Raw genomic sequence first — 18,520 nt, forward strand, 5'->3', positions numbered from 1 at the left:
AATTTATTTATTTGGTCCATTAATACATTTCTGACAGAGATGGAGCAAAGTGCTGTGGCTGGGCTAGGGGAGGGAAGCAGGATTTCTATTAAGCAGTAATGTGGTCTGGTGCGTTGCAGCAGTCTCAAGCTGTGAATCAGTGGACCAAGAGAATACACCATATCATTATCTTGGGGGACCCATGATTGAGTCACCTTGTTACCCACCATGACTCAGCAAGAGAGAGATACTTGCTGGTGCTAAACTGGGTATCAGCTCCCTGTCACTCCAGTCTGTTAGCCACTCAAACCATCTCCTCAGCAGCTCTGCCAGCCTTTACTTTGCCTTGCAGGTTAACTTTATGTGCACCCCAATCACCAAACCTCCTTGAAGAGCGTTCCCCTGTCGTATCCAGCCTCACAATTGGATACTCACAGAAATTACCAAGCTCGCTGTCTCCAAAGCAACAGAGTGCATGTTAGCCTATTAGGTGCAGCTCAGGGATTACACTTTACTTACTATTTCAGCACTGAGATGAATTTATAATAAAAGCAAGAATAAGTTTATTAATAAAGAACAGAGGTTTAGGTGATATTGAGTAAGGATAGTGGAAACAGAATTGGTTACAAAAGAAAAACATGCTTCTAAGAGACTAACCGTAACTTTATCAGGCCTCACTTCTTTGTCTAAAGCAGTTTCTTCACCCTCCAGTCTGTCTGCAGAGCCTGCTGATTTTCAGTCAAAACCAGGATCCAGAATGGTCATGAATTGCTCCCCTCTGCCAAGAGTGTTCCTCAGTGAAATAGATAACAAAATGTTCTTTTGCTTCTCCTTATATTTTCCCCAAACTCATTGTTTTGACCCCAGAGATATGCCAAACCCCTGTGGTTTTAGCCTCTGGTGTCTTCCCATGCTGATTTCACTTCCCCTCTGCCAACCTGGCTTTTCCTGTTGTTTTACATGTGTTTTGGCTTTTACACTGCTTGATTTACCTCAGAGATCTAGGCAGGCAGGTAAATCAACACTCCTTTGTCTAGGACAAACTACTTTATCAACGCGGACTGGTTACATGGTTTAAATGTATTTTTAGTACATGCAAACAACTTCTTAATGATCACCTGTACATACATCACACACAATGCTTATGATTAGGGCTATGATTTTGTCACAGAGGTCATGGAATCTGTGACTTCCAGAGACTTCCGTGACTTGAGCCTGCAGCACCTGGGAGCTGAAGGGTTCCCCCATCACCTGTGGTGGCTGGGAACTGCAGGGCCCCGAGCTCCCAGCAATCACTCAGCTCAGAGCCACAATGGGCAGCTGGGACACCCCTGGAGCTTAGAGCTGCCGTGGGCGGCCGGGGTGCTCTGGAGCTCTTGGCCACCATGGGCCACCCTGCAGCTGGGAGCCATGGGTGGCGGGGATGCCCCGCAGCTCCCAGCTGGGGGCCCCAAGCGTGGTGTGAGGACCCTGCAGCTCCCCATTTTGTCATGCATATTTTTAGTAAAAGTCATGGATAGGTCACAGGCTTCTGTGAATTTTTCTTTATTGCCCGTGACCTGTCTGTGATTTTTACTAAAAATATATGTGATAAAATCTTAGCCTTACTTATGATGACCAGTATAATATAAGCCTTCATTTGATACCTCACACGACCTTCTTTACAGAAAAATCCTATGACAGCAATGTGTTCAAAGCAGTGAGTTTGTTAGGCCTCATAGGAGTTGCTGACACAACTCAAAACACTTAAAACTTAGGTCAACATAGCTACGGCACTCAGGGTTGTGAAAGATCCACACCCCTGAGTGCCTTAGCTATGCTGACCTAACCCCAGCTTAGACACAACTAGGTCAATGAAAGAATGCTTCCGTCGACCTAGCTGCCATCACCCAGGGAGGTGGAGTTCCTACAGAGATGGAAAAACCCCTTCCGTTGCTGTAATCTGCATCTACACTGTGGGGTTACAGCAGTGCCATAGCTATTCACTGTAGCACCCATTGTGTAGATATGGCCTGAGAGGAACAATAGAACATAACATGCATTTATGTCATATAGAAACATGTCAATTATAGGGCACAACATTGACCTGGTATGGTCACTTTGGAGCCATCTCTTGTTTTATTTAAAAATAACAAAAGTGTTTACGTCTCATGAGAAATGCCTGACAGACTTGATGCCCAGAATTTACAGCAGTGAGCTCATTCCTCAGAAACAAAATGTAGCAAGGAACAGGATTTAGCTAACAGCCCTGCTGCCTTTTAAGCATTGGAGAACTAGTAGGTTTCTGACCTCAAAAATACCATGGAAATTCTACCTGATTATCATTTAGACAGTTCAAAATTCTTTTATTTTTGCTCACACCTGTTTAACTCAAAACACTTAGGAGAAAGGCTATTTTTCATTAAGGATCCCACACTTTTGTCCCTTTAAAAAAACTAATGGCAGAGAAAACCAGCAGTTCACATCTATATGCCATACAAATAATCTTCCAGCCAAAACAGGGAAAGCAGGACTTAATAGTCCAGATGTTTCTTAGGTAAAAAATCAAGCAGAAAAAACATGTTAAAAAATTCAAGGGGTTTTGAATACATCAGACACAAGTAAAAAAGGGCACTACTTTTTTTTTCTTTCTGAGTCACTTTTAAATATTAGAAGGCTCGAGTTTACTTGATTAATTGTGTAATTAGAGATACTTTAAAAGAATATATCTTTGATATAGCATGCATTATTACATATTAGCATTTGTGAGAGATCTATTATTGGCAGTGGTATCTATAAAGCAATATGTGTTTTGGCTATATTCATAATGTGATCACATATTTCTAATGCCGACTATATGTTGACATGCTGGACAGCATTCATGCAACAGCAGCTGGTTGAAAGACATTCAGAGAAATTCTCCACCAACCACCTTACTCCAAAGAAGAGTTCTAAGTATGGCTTAATTTTTGAAGAGATAGAGTCTGATACACAAGTGTTTGCCAACTTCAACACTCATGGCCTGAAAGCTCTATGCTCTTCTTCCTCTAGGGTAAAAATTGCCTGCCTATAGAAAAGTTCTATCATAATTTGTCTCTTCTTTGTTTGGACTATCCTTCAGAATTGAATAGAAAATTAACCCATTCCTGCTGTGTAATTGTATGGGATGGTTAAAAATAGAACCCATAAAAAGTTTAGAATTTCTACAGGTTTTTAGAGTGATTTTTATTATACATTTCTGTAGAACCTTACGGATTTAAGACCTGATCCTGCACTGTTGAAGTTAATGGGAGCTTTGCCGTTGTAGTCAATGAGCCTTTAATCACTATAAAATTTTATAGGACTTTTCCATAAGCATGAAGAAGTTAATCACTTTCTGGGTACTGTCTGCTTCATGTTATTTATCAATTAATTAATTAATTATCAGTAGTTAACTCCCTGTGATGTGCATGATGCTGTAGAAGACACCAGCAAAGACAGTCCCTGCCCTGAGAAATTTCTTCTTTTCTCTATAAAATGTGACAATTACATGGTGCCTTATAAAACATATATAAAGTATAATCGTATATCAAGGACTGAGGACTCAGTGGCTCAGAGGGTTGGTAGTGTATAGCACCTCTCTAGGTAGCTCTCAATATTGAACCGCAGATGGCTGTTAAATATGCAACTAGAATTACATGGGCAGTCTCTGTTCAGTTTCCAGTGGTCATGCACAAGAGCCACCTTCACAACCGGTGTCTTTGCTGGAAGTCTTGATTGACAAGTGAAAGGTAGAATTGGGTGTGGGACTAAATGACCCTCTGGGCCCTAGAGGTGACTCCCTCAGCTCAGGAAGTTTGCACTGCTGCTGTCTGTGCTGCATCCATTCTGTGGTGCTAGATTAGCACTACCTGCACTGCAATAAAAAAAAATCTATGTTTTAAAAAAAAATATTTCTTAATACACATATTAATTATTGTTAATTTGCATTGTAATCCGAGCTCCCAACCAAGAATCAGGACGCCATCATGCCATGTGCTATAGACACATGTCGTAAAAAGACAGCCTCTTCCCAAAAGAGTTTACAAGCTAAGCAAATGTTCTAAATGTATGACGCTTCTGAGTCAACAAGAATGGGCACCCCAAAAGCCATTGGAAAAATATGGGTATCATTTTTGTGCCTCTGGAACTAGTAGCCAGCCCTGTTCTTTCAGACCTAGTAGGGCAAAATGGTATGCAGGATGGTAACAGCTCAGTGAAAACATGAGACCCAACACCAGTTAGGGATTTAACTGTTCGAATTATAACATTCAATTTAATCTGTGAATCTACAGGCAGAAAGCAAAAGTATCAGGAAGATTTCCAATATTCCCACAGCCCAGGTACCCAGCTGTTGTTATGCCCTCTTGTTGGTCTTAACCTTTTTTTCCCCATGGCACTCAAGTGAATGCTGACAGCATCCACACCTTAAAACCGTCTCTCTAATAAGATAGCTCTTCTGCACAATTAGGTATTGACTAAATTAAAAGAACAACATTCTAGGCCTTGTGCTTTTTTATAGCTGCTTCCAGGTTCAGTGCATCTGCAGAGCGAAGGCTGTAACCATTCACCACAACGCATACAGATCAGCAGACAACATAATGTTTAAAAGCAGAATTGTCCTAGTTACTGAGAATGCCTGGACTCAAATATTTTCACCAGAAAATCTTATTATATTTCTCATATTGTAACACAGCTGTTCATAACTTTCAAAATTCAATCTGCATTGATAACACCAGCCAAACATTCCAGCAATATAAAAGTTCCTTATTGTTGACTGGGTAGCCTCTGTACATATTACTTTCCTTTGTACCACAATAATCACACAAACAATGCAAAAGCTGTTTGCTAACTAAAAGTCTGGCTAACTAAAGCATTTTGAACCACAACTTTAGAAAATGGTATCCTTTTAAATCATGGTTACCCTTGTTCTCAGCCTTTGATGTATTAACTAGGACTGTCAAGCGATTAAAAAAATTAATCACGATTAATCGCACTGTTAAACAACAATAGAATACCATTTATTTTAAATATTTTTGGATGTTTACTACATTTTCAAATTAATTAACTTCAGTTGCAACACAGAATACAAAGTGTACAGTGCTCATTTTATATTTATTTTTATTAGAATAATTTGCACTGTAAAAAAAACAAAAAAATGGTATTTTTCAATTCACCTCAGACAAGTACTGTAGTGCAATCTCTTCATCATGAAAGTTGAACTTACAAATGTAGAATTATGTACAAAACTAACTGCATTCCAAAATAAAACAATGTAAAATTTTAGAGCCTACAAGTCCACTCAGTCCTACTTCTTGGTCATGCAATCACTCAGACAAACAAGGTTGGTTACAATTTGCAGGAGATAAAACTGCCTGCTTCTTGTCCACAGTGTCACCTGAAAGTGAGAACAGATGTTCATATGGCACTGTTGTAGCTGGCATTGGAAGATACACTAAAGATTCATATGTTGCTTCATGCTTCAACCACCATTCCAGAAGACATGCTTCCATGCTGATGATGGGTTCTGCTTGATAACGATCCAAAGCAATGAGAGCTGACACATGTTCATTTTCATCATCCAAGTCAGATGCCACCAACAGAAGATTGATTTTCTTTTTTGGTGGTTTGGGTTCTGTAGTTGCCGCATCAGAATGTTGCTCTTTTAAGACTTCTGTAAGCATGCTCCACACCTCGTCCCTCTCAGATTTTGGACAGCACTTCAGATTCTTAAACCTTGGTCGAGTGCTGTAGCTATTTTTAGAAATCTCACATCAGTATCTTCTTTGCATTTTGTCAAATCTGCTGTAAAAGTGTTCTTAAAACGAACATGAAATATATGCAGAATGCGGGTAAAACAGAGCAGGAGACACCTGCCCTCACCCCCAAGGAGTACAGTCACAAATGTAATTGACGCATTATTTTTTTAATTAACATCATCAGCATGGAAGCATGTCCTCTGGAATGGTGGCCAGAACATGAAGGGGCATACAAATGTTTAACATATCTGGCATGTAGATAGCTTGCAACGCTGGCTACAAAAGTGCCATGCAAATGTTCTAACTTTCTGGTGACGTAAATAAGAAGCAGGCAGCAGTATCTCCCGTCAATGTAAACAAATTTGTTTGTCTTAGTGATTGGCAGAATAAGAAGTAGGACTGAGTGGACTTGTAGGCACTAAAGTTTGACACTGTTTTGTTTTTGAGTGCAGTTATGTAACCAAAAAAATCTGCATTTGTAAGTTACACTTTCACAATAAAGACATTGCACTTTAGTATGTGTATGAGGTGAACTGAAAAATATTATTTCTTTTGTTTATAATTTTTACAGTGCAAATATTTATAATAAAAATAATAATATGAAGTGAGCACTGTGCACTTTGTATTCTGTGTTGTAATTTAAATCAATATTGAAAATGTAGAAAAACATCCAAAAATATTTATTACATTTCAATCGGTATTCTATTGTCATAAGTGTGATTAATTGTGATTAATATTTTTAATCACAATTAATTTTTTTGAGTTAATCACATGAGTTAACTGTGATTACTTGACAGCCCTAGTATTAACATCTTGCTCCCAACTAACTGGAATCCCCTCCCAATGAGCAACATGAGTAATGCACCTTCCTGACCTCTGCCCTGACAATCCCCTTGCAGATCCCGACCCCCAGTCTGAGAACCCATGGCATATGACAACTTATGCATTGTGTAATTATCCATGCTATGTGACCCTCTCTTTGCATCTCTTCACTGGCTCCCTCTTCGCTGTTCCATCAAACATGAGTTACTTGTTTTCACTTTCAAGGCCTTTCACCCCATACTCCTCCCTACTTATCATCTCTCATTCAGAATCAAAAGGTCAACTCTTGCCTCCAATTGGCCCATGAAACCAGCCTCCATCACCCACCTATCAAATTTTCAAACAAATGTTGTGCTTTCTCCCATGCTGCCTTCATGCTTGGGAGGAACCCCCACAAAGCCACTTAACTGTTCTCCTTCAAATCCCTCCTTAAAACTATCCTTTGCCATGAGGCCAACAAAAACTTGACAATCATTCAGCTGCTGGTCTGCTGAGAGCGCAGCCTACCATGCTGACCAATATTGTCTTATTGTTTCCTTGTTCTCCCCCATCTGTCTGTATCCCTGTATCCACTTATCTTATACTTAGTCTATAAACTTGTTGGGGGCAGGGACTGACTTTTATTCTGTGTTTAAACAGGACAGATCCTAGTCCATGACTAGGGCTTCTAGCCCCTATGATTATACAAATAATAACTAATAATAATTGTTTTCAGAAAGAAAAAAAGTAGGAAGAAGATGACTGGGAAAAGGGAGAGGGGGAAAACCCAGAGGGAGACAGAAAAGATGTCCAGGAGATGTGGAGAAACCAGGTGTAAGAGCTCACAGTCCGTGTATATCTCTGGTGATTATAAAGTTTATGGGATCTGATGTCCAGTTCCTTTTACTAGTTACAGCAATCAAGAAATAAAGTAAAACTATTTTCAAGGTTAGGGGTCAGTTCTTTTTTTTGGTAAGCTACACTCTCCACTGATGCCAGACCATACAAATGGCACTATGGTAGTCTTCAGTCACTAGTGAATGATTTTCTTTGTTGTCAAAGTAGACCATTTTGCACAACAGCGTCCCTAGGAGTATAGGAGTACCTCACAGTAACAGGCAGCTTCCGGCAAATTCTGGTTCAGACTTTTCTCCAAAAGCCTCCTCATAACTGGGAGACTCCCACAGCATATGAAGGAGTTTCCCCTGTAGGGCTGACATCATTGCACTCCTTAATATCTATTTTTGTACATTTTATACCGATCCCAATAAAGCCAGAAATGTGTTGTTGTTGTTGTTCTTGATCATACAGTTTGGAAGTCAAGAGATGACTAAGGCCTGGTCTACACTAGGACTTTAATTCGAATTTAGCAGCGTTAATTCGAATTAACCGCGCACCCGTCCACACCAGGAAGCCATTTAATTCGACCTAGAGGGCTCTTTAGTTCGAATTCGGTACTCCACCCCGACGAGGGGAGTAGTGCTAAATTCGACATGGCTATGTCGAATTAGGCTAGGTGTGGATGCAAATCGAACTTACTAGCTCTGGGAGCTATCCCACACTGCACCACTCTGTTGACGCTCTGGACAGCAGTCCGAACTTGGATGCTCTGACCAGCCACACAGGAAAAATCCCGGGAAAATTTGAATTCCTTTTCCTGTCTGGACAGTTAGAATCTCATTTCGTGGTTGGACATCGGGGCAAGCTCAGCAGCACCGGCAGCGATGCAGAGCTCTCCAGCAGAGGAGTTCATGTAATCTCTGAATAGAAAGAGGGACCCAGCATAGACTGACCGGGAACTCTTGGATCTGATCGGTGTGTGGGGCGAGGAGTCTGTGCTTTCGGAGCTGCGCTCCAAATAACGGAATGCAAAGACCTACGAGAAGGTCTCCAAAGCCATGAGAGACAGAGGATACAGGCGGGATGCAACGCAGCGCCGCGTGAAAATCAAGGACCCCAGACAAGGCTACCAAAAAATCAAAGCGGCAAACGGACGCTACTGAGCCTGCCACCAGTGCCCCACCAGTGACCATGGACTCTGACGATGGGACAGTGTCGACGGCCAGTTCCTCGGCGATGTTCGCGGACGGGGAAGATGAGGAAGGGTTTGTGGAGGACGAGGCAGGCGACAGCGCTTACAACACTGGTTTCCCCGACAGCCAGGATCTCTTCATCACCGTCACGGAGATCCCCTACCAACCGTCCCCGGCCATTAACCCGGATCCTGAATCAGGGGAAGGAGCAGTCGGTAAGTGCTTTAACCATGTAAACTTGTATTCTTAATATAACAGGAATCTGAAGTATGTGAAAAGGAGGTCTCTCTATATATGGGGATAGAACAGAAATCCTCCTGGGAGATCTCCACGAAGCTCTCCTGAAGGTAATCGAAAAGCCTCCGCAGGAGGTTCCTGGGGAGAGCTGCCTTATTGGGTGCTCCGTGGTAGCACACTTTTCCGCGCGAGGCTTTCATGAGGTACTCAGGGAGCATTGCCTCCCCGAGCACGGCTGCATAGGGCCCTGGTTTGTGCTGGCTTTCACGCAGCATGCGCTCTCTATCTCCTTCAGTGACCGTCCTCAGGGTGATCTCGCTCGGAGACTCCTGCATCTAATTAGGGGAATTACTGTAATGTTACGCCTGGTCCAAAGTATTTTTTAAAAATCTCCGGACAGACGGCATAGCAGAGACTCAGCACGCTGCTGCGTGACGAGCGTAACGGAAAGCCAAAGAATCAAATGGACGCTCATGGAGGGAGGGGGGACTGAGGACGCAAGGTATCCCACAGCTCCTGCTGTCTCCGAAAAGGATTTGCATTCTTGGCTGAGCTCCAAATGCTTCTAGGGTCAAAAACAGTGTCCGCGGTGGGTCAGGGCATAGCTCGGCAATTTACGCAGCCCCCCACCCACCCCCAGAAGTGAAAGGGAAAACAATCCTCTCTTGACTCTTTTACATGTCACCCTATCTTTACTGAATGCTGCAGATAGACGCGATGGTGCAGCACTCAACACCAACATCCTTGCTCCCCCCACGCTATGGATGGCTGATGGTACAATAAGACTGATATCCATCGTCATCATCAGCCTATTGGCACATGGGGCAGTGCAAAAGAACCGGTAACCATGCTGACTAGCATCTGTTAGGTCGATCAAGGGCGCCTGGCCCTAATTTTTCCTGGTAGATGGTACAGTATGGCTGATAACCATCGTCATCATAGCAACAGGGGGCTGAGCTTCATCAGCCCCCACCCTTCATGTGTAAAGAAAAGATTCAATTGCCCCTGGACTAGCAGCAGGATGCTGGGCTCCTCTCCTCCACACTCCTTAATGTCCTATCTGGACTATCATAGCAACTGTAGGCTGCCTTCCACTCATTTCTCACTAACAAGTCACTGTGTCTTATTCCTGCATTCTTTATTACTTCATCACACAAGTGGGGGGACAATGCTATGGTAGCCCAGGAAGGCTGGGGAAGAATGGAATGAACAGGTGGGGTTGTTGCAGGAGCACCCCCTGTGAATAGCATACAGCTCATAATCTATGCAGGATCTGACACAGAGCAGCTGTGCTCTCTGGTTCTCTGATACAGTGGTTCTCTAGTACACTTGCCCATATTCTAGGCAGGACTGATTCTATTTTTACATACCAAAAAGGAGGGATTGACTCAGGGAGTCATTCCCAATTTTGGCTTTTGCGCCCCTGGCTAAGAGCAGCCAGGGGCACTTATGACAGCAGCAAATGGTGCAGTGCAAAAGGACTGGTAACCATGCCCATCTTATTACCAATTTATGGTATGGTAGATGGTACAGTATGGCTGGTAACCATCTCTGCTGTCATGCAAAAGCAAAAGCATGCTGCTGTGTAGCGCTGCTGGACCGCCTCTGTCAGCGGCATCTAGTACACATACGGTGACAGGCACAAAAGGCAAAACAGGTTCCATGGTTTCCACGCTGTGGCGTCTGCCAGGGCAATCCAGGGAAAACGGGCTTGAAATGATTGTCTGCTGTAGCTTTCCTGGAGGAAGGGATGACTGACGACATTTACCCAGAACCACCCGCGAAAATGGTTTTTGCCCCATCAGGCACTGGGATCTCAACCCAGAATTCACAGAGACAGACTAGACTGTGTTCATTGTTCGCAAAAATTTATCTTTGCAAGGAATTCACTCCCTTTTTCCCATCACACAGCTTCGACTGTCTCCAGACCCGCCACAGCATCCCCCTCACAGAGGCTGGCAAAGATTAGGCGGCGAAAGAAAAAGACACGGGACGAGATGTTCGCTGAACTTATGGGGTGCTCCCGAGACGAGGCGGACCAGCAGAGCCAGTGGAGGGAGACCGTCTCTCTGTACCAGCGCTCACACAGCGAACGGGAGGAGAGGTGGCGTGAGGAAGACAAGCAGGTGACTCAAACGCTGCTTGGACTAATGAGGGAGCAAACGGACATGCTCCTGCGCCTTGTGCATGTTCTGCAGGACCTCAGGCAGGAGGACAGAGCCCCCCTGCAGTGTATCTGCAACCGCCCTCCCCCGCCACAAAGTCCCGTACCCCCCTCACCCAAAATAACCAGAAGAAGGGGCGCCAGAGGCCGTGTAAACTGTCACTGCACCCCAGCAGAGTGCTCAAGTACCCAAAAGCTCTCATACCCTAAATTTTGAGAAGTCCTTTCCTTCCCGCCTCACCCAAGCCCCCATCCCAGTTTCATCCCCTAACTGTCTAGCTGATAATAAAAAATACTTTTCTGTTAATTACTGTTTCCGTCATGCTCTTTTAGAGGAGACTGTGTTTGAAGGGGGGGAAGGGGGTTGGTAATTTGACAGGACAATCACCTTTACCAGGGTACAGACATGGGGGCAGGATCAGCAGCAGGTCACACACACACTGCAGTCAGTACGCACCCTGGTCGGTATGGGAGGTGGTTTGCAGGTTCTGTGTGGGTGGGGGGGTACGTGACTTTGTAGCGGGGGAGGGAGGTTACAGATCTCATGCAACGGTCCCTGTCCTGGACCACAGAGCCACGCAGCAGAGGAATCTGTATCCGTCCTCCCCCGCCAAAAGGCCACATAGCCCCCGCACACAGAGTCCCAAAAAGGAGGGATGGCAGGCTCCGTTGAAACATCCAGTCCGGCACTGCAGACCGCTCTGGGAGCAGGAGCCTGTCATTCCTCGAGTTTACAGGCGGTCTTTACATCACTGCACACCCTACCCAGCACAGTCCGTGTCCCAGTTTCAACCCTGTAATGCAAAGTCATCAATAAAGAAACCTTTGTAAAGTTACAGTGGAACATGTATTTTATTTTTAAAGGTGTGTTGGAAGTTGGGGAAGCGGGGTGGGCGGGGTATGTAACTGCAGATGATAGTCAACAGTCACTTGGTAAAGAAACAGGGGCAGGTTCAGCTTCTCTGTAAAGAAACTGAACAGTCACAGGTCACGCTGCTCACTGCTCGCTGGTACTTGAAGAGTTCCTTGTCGCTGTGCAAGGCGCCTGCACAGAGCTTCACGAGCCAGGGCATTAGCGGGTAGGCTGGGTCCCCGATGATCACTATAGGCATCTGCACATCCCCAAGACTTATTTTGTGGTCCGGGAAGAAACTACCTTCCTGCAGGCGTCTAAACAGACCACAGTTCCTGAAAACACGCACGTCATGAACTTTGCCTGGCCACCCGACGTTGATGTTGGTAAAACGTCCCCCATGGTCCACCAGTGCTCGCAGCACCATTGAAAAGTAGCCCTATTTCTCAGCAGCTGACTGTGGAAGAGATGGACGATAAGGTGCGAGGAGTTGACAACGGCCATAACTGCAGCGGGATCCGTGCTCAAAGTGCTGTGGCGCCCGCGCTGTCACTGAGCAGAAAAGTGCACGAACAGATTGCCCGCAGGCGCTTTCAGGGAGGGAGGGCGTGATTGACGGTTCAATGATGATAGTTACCCAAAACCATCCTTGACACATTTTTCCCCCCAGCATGCATTGGGGGGAAATCCCAGAATTCCAATGGGCAGCAGGGAGTGCGGGAACTGTGGGATAGCTTCCCACAGTGCACCGCTTCCAAAGTCGACACTGGCCCCATTACTGTGGACTCACACAGTCGAACTAGTGTATTTAGTGTGGATACACAACTTCGACTTCATAAGGTCGATTCCACAAATTCGAATTAAGTTGATTCGAAATAGTCTTGTAGTGTAGACATACCCTAAGTGTAACCCAGAAGCCTGTCCCCTTAAAAGCCAGGAGGCCTTGGGCCAGTCAGCCCTTTCAATTAGCCTCATCCGTTCCATAATTAGATACCACTCAGCCTGAGGAGGTGGGACTAAGGAGGTCAGGTGTTAGAATGGTAAACGCCTGAGCCTCATAAAAAGGCTTGAGAAAATACTTTTGGGAGGAAGGAGCCGTAGTAGAGGCTGCAGACTTCCACAGGGTGAAGGAACCACAAGGAGCAAATTAAGTTCCTGCTGGAGGTCATGAGGTAGGGTCTGTAAGAAGAAAGGAAGTCCTGGGAGGAAGCTGCCAGAGGGAGGGGAGGCAGTGGGGGAAACTGTTAAGAAGAAAAGAGCCTCCAGGGAGAACCAGAGCCAATGACAGGGGGCTGCTGAAGTGGGAGAATCCCTGTGATGCCACATTTTGGTTTAAAGGTGTGCTCCTGTGGTGTGTTCTCTTTCCCTCCCTCCCCAAACATTACACTGAGGAAGTTTAAGACTTATTCTAGTCCACTCCCCTGCTGTAAATATAGTGTCATTAAAAATTCCAGGCTTATCACTGCAGCCAACATGAGAAAAGAGTAAATGACTGGAAACAGATGTCTGGTAAAGCTAGTAATTGAGAGGCGGAGGATGCTGCAAAGGACCCTTACTAAATAAGCCAAAGAGTTAACGGTTTCTACAGATTAAGGTTACAGCAGTGTATTTCCTGCATTCCAGAGCCAAACTGACAAGACAAACCTGGCCCCTCTTCACACCACGACCAGACCCCAGTTACTTTTCCTAAGCATTATAAGAAGAGAGACTATCTGGTTTTAAGATGTATCCGTAAAACTAGTTCAAAGAATAAACAAGAAGAGAGGTTCTCTGCTGTCAAGAATAGAACAAATGAGTTTAGGTTGGAGAACATAACAACTCCTGGGTTTGGGTCCATTAATTCAAACGAATACAAAAGAATGTCTAATATGAAAGGAAGAAATCCTGTGAGTGCAGGAGAGGTTAGGGGAGTTTCTGCAACCAAAGCAATTAAGTGTGATTAAAGTCTGATACATCAGAAAACCAGTGGTAACAATAAAGAATGATACAGAATGCCAGATTATCCTGTACTAGGTGTCATCATGCCTTGATAAAATACATTAACGCAGCCTCAGTTTCTATATGACCTGGTCCATTTAGAGCAAGTTACTATAGGGAACAACAACATGAATAGGATTTCATTGCCCACCATATTCACACAGCTATTGTAACTTCCCTCCCCACTCCCTTTATGAACACTTATAGAATGGTTGTAAAAATTAGAAAGGGGCAGGGTATGGGAAAGTGTGGATTTGTCTGTAAAGAAAATACAGTATAATCAACATAACAAGATTGTTTGGCCACTACAGGCAGACAGACAAATGATAATCTTTAGCTCTTGGTCATGCACCCATTTAAAGGAGTGGGTACGTCGTCATTGACTTGAATGGATACAGGATTAGACTCATATTGTGCATTTCATCTGTCGAGCCCAACATCCTTTACAAAGAATATTAAGTATGTAATTGCCAAATCGCAGATAAGGAGATATTTCTATCCAGTTCACATTGCATACTACACACATGTAACCACAAGGGCATTAGCCTCCAAATTAGTAGCTTCTGTAGCTATTCACACAAATTTTAAAGTATCTTTTAAAGGAATCTTTCTTATTTGTACCAGCTCTGGCTTATTTGAGGTTTACAAAAAATTTAGCAGGCCAGTCATGGGCTCTTCTAGTTAGCGCTCACTGATGTCATGTGAGAGGTTTTATTCTCAGGTCAAATATCTTACTCCCTAGGTCAGTAGAGACTATGGGACCTGACAGGGAAATATACTCATTGTTGTAATAATAATGATAGGCCTAATTCTGATTGTACTTACACTAGTTTTACACGGGAGTGACTCCATTGTTTTCAATGATTTTACTTCTGATTAAATTGGTATCAGATCAGAATCAGGGCTAAATATCTTTCATTCAGCACAAAGAATTCCAAAACATTTTACCTACTATGGTCAACATTTTACCTACAACACCAGTGTTCAGTAAACTGCATGAGACTTGATTTATCTACTTCAGAGAGGTAAAGGGTTTTGTTGACTCTGCCAGGATTCCCACCTCTAGTTCTAGGGAGTCTACATATCTCTAGCTTCATGCTTAGGCCACTAAGCCATCCAACTGTAGCTGAGAGAAAGGAGGTAAACGTTTCAGGAGGATCTCCTGACAGGATTGGCATGCATCTGAGAAGGAGGGAAAGGGGTGTCTCCAGGACAGCTGGGTTTGGGAAGCTGGATGTTGCTGGAACTGGATGGTGGGGAAAAAAATCAAGATTTTCTGCTTTTCATAACCCAAACAGAGCCAAAGCTTTAAATAAATAGGAATGTTGGGAAGACACAGGAGGCATCTGCAGCAGGTTGACCTCTTTGTTGACCCACGAATTCCCGAGTTTGTGCGAAGAGGTGACACAAACCACTATAAATTCTTCTCAAATCAATGTACCCCTCCCTGCTTTCTACAGCCACAGGAAGTTTCTACTCACACCCACTGATTTCCTTTAGTAACTATTCTCTACTAAACCCCTGCCATATTCACCTCTGCAGCTCTTTTTCTGTCTTAGAGTCCACGTCACCCTCAGTCCCATGAGGAAATTCAGCTGTACACCCCATGGAAGTAATTATTTCATAATGGAATCAGAGCCTGCAATCGAGATGGTGTCAGGCCCCACCTAACTGACCCCATTTACAGACCCAGGCTTTGGCTGGGTGGCACAAAGCGATTTGTAATAGATAGGATGAATTCTAATGACCGGTGTGTCACAGTGCTTAGATAGCTCCCAGATGACTACATCACCAGCACTTCACTAACTCAACTCTGTTTTTTAAAAAATCTATTTTGTCATAATATACTTGGACGGGTACAAAAAAATCAAGGGTTGGGATCTATATCTATCACAACTTCTGGAAATCCTACTGCTAATATCAGGTCGAGGGAAGCTGCTCTAATTGCCTTGCTTCCTACAGCCCCTCACATCCACCTGACACCGCTCAGTGACATTAAAACAGATTTTCAATCTCCTGCTCAGTGTATCATCCAGGATGGAGAAAATAAATCAACCCTTCTTCCAGTGGTGTCTGTGACAATGGAGATGACGCCATCAAGAGGTCAGCTCTATGCAGTACCAGGGCTGCTGCCACCATCACCTCAACTACTCCTAGGATCTTGGTGATACCACCCAGATTTGCAGGTAGAATGTGGACTTGCCATGCTGGTATCACTGGACCTGCTTACAAACCCTCACAGTCACTGATACACTGACCTCCACACCTGACCTCTAAACAACATTTACAATGATACTTGACAGTACTTAAAACCAAAAGTGATGGGTCTCAGAGCTCTCCCTATCCCTGATTATGTGGCAATGCACCAAGTGCTGCACTGTAAACTCCCAGTTTACAGAAATTGGCCTAACTTGGGTGAGTTCAAAGGAGTTATGCTGACTACATCATTGAAGAACTAGGGTAAATTTTCAAAAGCATCTAAGTGACTTCGGAGCCTATGCCCCATTTTCAAGAGTGATTTAGAAAGTCAATGGGACTTGGGCTCCTAAACCACTTAGGCTACAGCTACACTTGCAGCTAGGGGTGTGATTCCCAGCTCATGTGGACTGGGGTTTGGGGTGGAATAATAATAGTAAAAGCACAGTTGTGTCCACGCAAGGAGTGGTTTGCCAGTGTACTTATATCAGCCAAGTGCTTCTAGTGCAGACATGGCCTTAAATGAGCTTTCGCTTTTGTACTCTGTGTTTTGTTCCTCATTTAGAGTTTCTTTGGTACACATTATAACAGACCTGTATTACACCTGTTGGTCTTGGAGGGCTGCGATCTCTAATGGGCTCAATGCTGTAGAAAGCTCTTTCTAAGCAGAAGGTGTGGAGGAAAGAGATCAACCTGGGTAGAAAAATAGGGTACAGTTAACAAGGCCCATAAAAATAAATACATACAAATAAAATGTTGAGAAATTAAATAAAGTGAACTGGAGTAACAGAACCCTTAAAAAGAGATGCCTGAACACAAAATTTCCTGTTTCATCCAATCTAACAAACCCCGCCCAAATGAAGGGAATAGAAGGGTAAACCACAGTAGAAATTTCTCCATGGGAATGTGAAAAGATGTACAAGCATCAGAGCTAAAAGACTGAAAACCAATGAATAAAGCATAATGTGTGGGCCAAGCTACATAAATGGAGAATGGGCAGAAAGAAAAACAAAGACAAAATTTGAGGTTGAAAAGAGGAACAGTTTTCAAGAATTCAGAAAAAATAACTATCATTGGTAATTCTATCACAACAATTAAAGAAGAGTGGGGCATAAAATCTTTTACAACCAGAGTGGCCCAGTGCAAAGGCCACTGCACTGGGAGGCAGGAGACGTAGGATTTATTTCTACCTCTGCTATTGACTTGCTATATGTTCTTGGGCCTGCCATTCTGCTTTCTCTCTCAGTTTCCCCATTTGTATAATGATACTTAGTTTCCTTTGTAAATTATGTGGAGATCTAAGGATGAGAAGCACTGTGTCAAATGGAAGTATTATTCTTCATGCAACAGTAGCATCTAAAATTAGGAATCACCTTTCTAAGTTAACTAGAACCTTCATCAGGGATGCCCTTCTCACATAAGAGCCAATGAGAAGCTCCATTGAAAGACAAGACATACTTCATGGCTAACCAGTCTCTACACAAATCTCCTGGCATACATAAAAACCAGGATTAATTTGAAGGGAGGATGAGACCCACACAGTCAAATACAGAGCACAAGTCCAAGTGAAACAGCCAGTCCTCAAAAATAGAACAGAAGGTAGCTTTTGGAGGTCATGTAGAACCCTCTTTTGCCCTCAAAACAGAACCTTCATCATTGCCTAAGAATTCAGTTTAGCACTTGTTTGCAGTGGATATTCTTCCGCTCATCAGATTAAGCTCTGGGCCAAATATTCCCCTGCTATAATTCTGTTATCTTTGGTGGAATTGCACCAGGGATGTGATCTTCCACCTTCAAGTACACCAGGGGTAGGCAACCTATGGCACGGGTGCCGAAGGCAGCATGCAAGCTGATTTTCAGTGGCAATAGCACTGCCCGGGTCCTGGCCACCAGTCCGGGGGGCTCTGCATTATTATAATATTAAATGAAGCTTCTTAAACATTTTAAAAACCTTATTTACTTTACATACAACAATAGTTTAGTTATATATTATAGACTTATAGAAAGAGACCTTCTAAAAATGTTAAAATGTATTACTGGCACACGAAACCTTAAATTAGAGTGAATAAATGAAAACTTGGCACACCACTTCGGTAGGCTGCCGACCCCTGAAGTACACAGTGGAGTCGTTTCGCTTATATCAATCTGGCAGGTACACAGTTCAGATAGTACACATGCAACATGTGAAGTCAGATTCTAGGCCTTGTACAAAGCCAGATGTGCAAATCCTTTGGTAGACATAGGGCTTGGCTACACTTGCGAGTTACAGCACAATAAAGGCGCCCCGGGCGCCCTAGATCACTACCCGTCCACACAGGCAAGGCACATAGAGCACTCTGACTACGTGGCTACAGCGCTGCCGATACTCCACCTCGGCGAGTGGAATAACGTTTGCTGCACCCTCGCTGGAGCGCCCCAGAATCAGTGTGGACAAGGTGTTACATTACTGCGCTCTTATCAGCCTCCGGAAACATCCCATATACTCCCCTTAAGTAAAGTGGGCACTCTTGACATTCTTTTGAAT

General features: G+C 43.8%; 1 long non-coding RNA gene across 1 annotated transcript in view; it reads right to left on the minus strand.

Moving 5' to 3' along the window:
• Window positions 1-3,509: 3,509 nt before the first annotated feature.
• Window positions 3,510-18,520, minus strand: part of LOC123362923 — a 67,558-nt gene continuing 52,547 nt past the window's right edge. The window contains exons 2-3 of the long non-coding RNA XR_006576644.1: window positions 16,590-16,689; window positions 3,510-3,853 (exon numbers count right to left, since the gene is read on the minus strand). This is a non-coding gene — a long non-coding RNA (uncharacterized LOC123362923). The remainder of the gene's footprint in view (window positions 3,854-16,589; window positions 16,690-18,520) is intronic.

The sequence above is a fragment of the Mauremys mutica genome, chromosome 2, assembly GCF_020497125.1.
Source record: "Mauremys mutica isolate MM-2020 ecotype Southern chromosome 2, ASM2049712v1, whole genome shotgun sequence".
NCBI classification, from domain to species: domain Eukaryota; kingdom Metazoa; phylum Chordata; order Testudines; family Geoemydidae; genus Mauremys; species Mauremys mutica.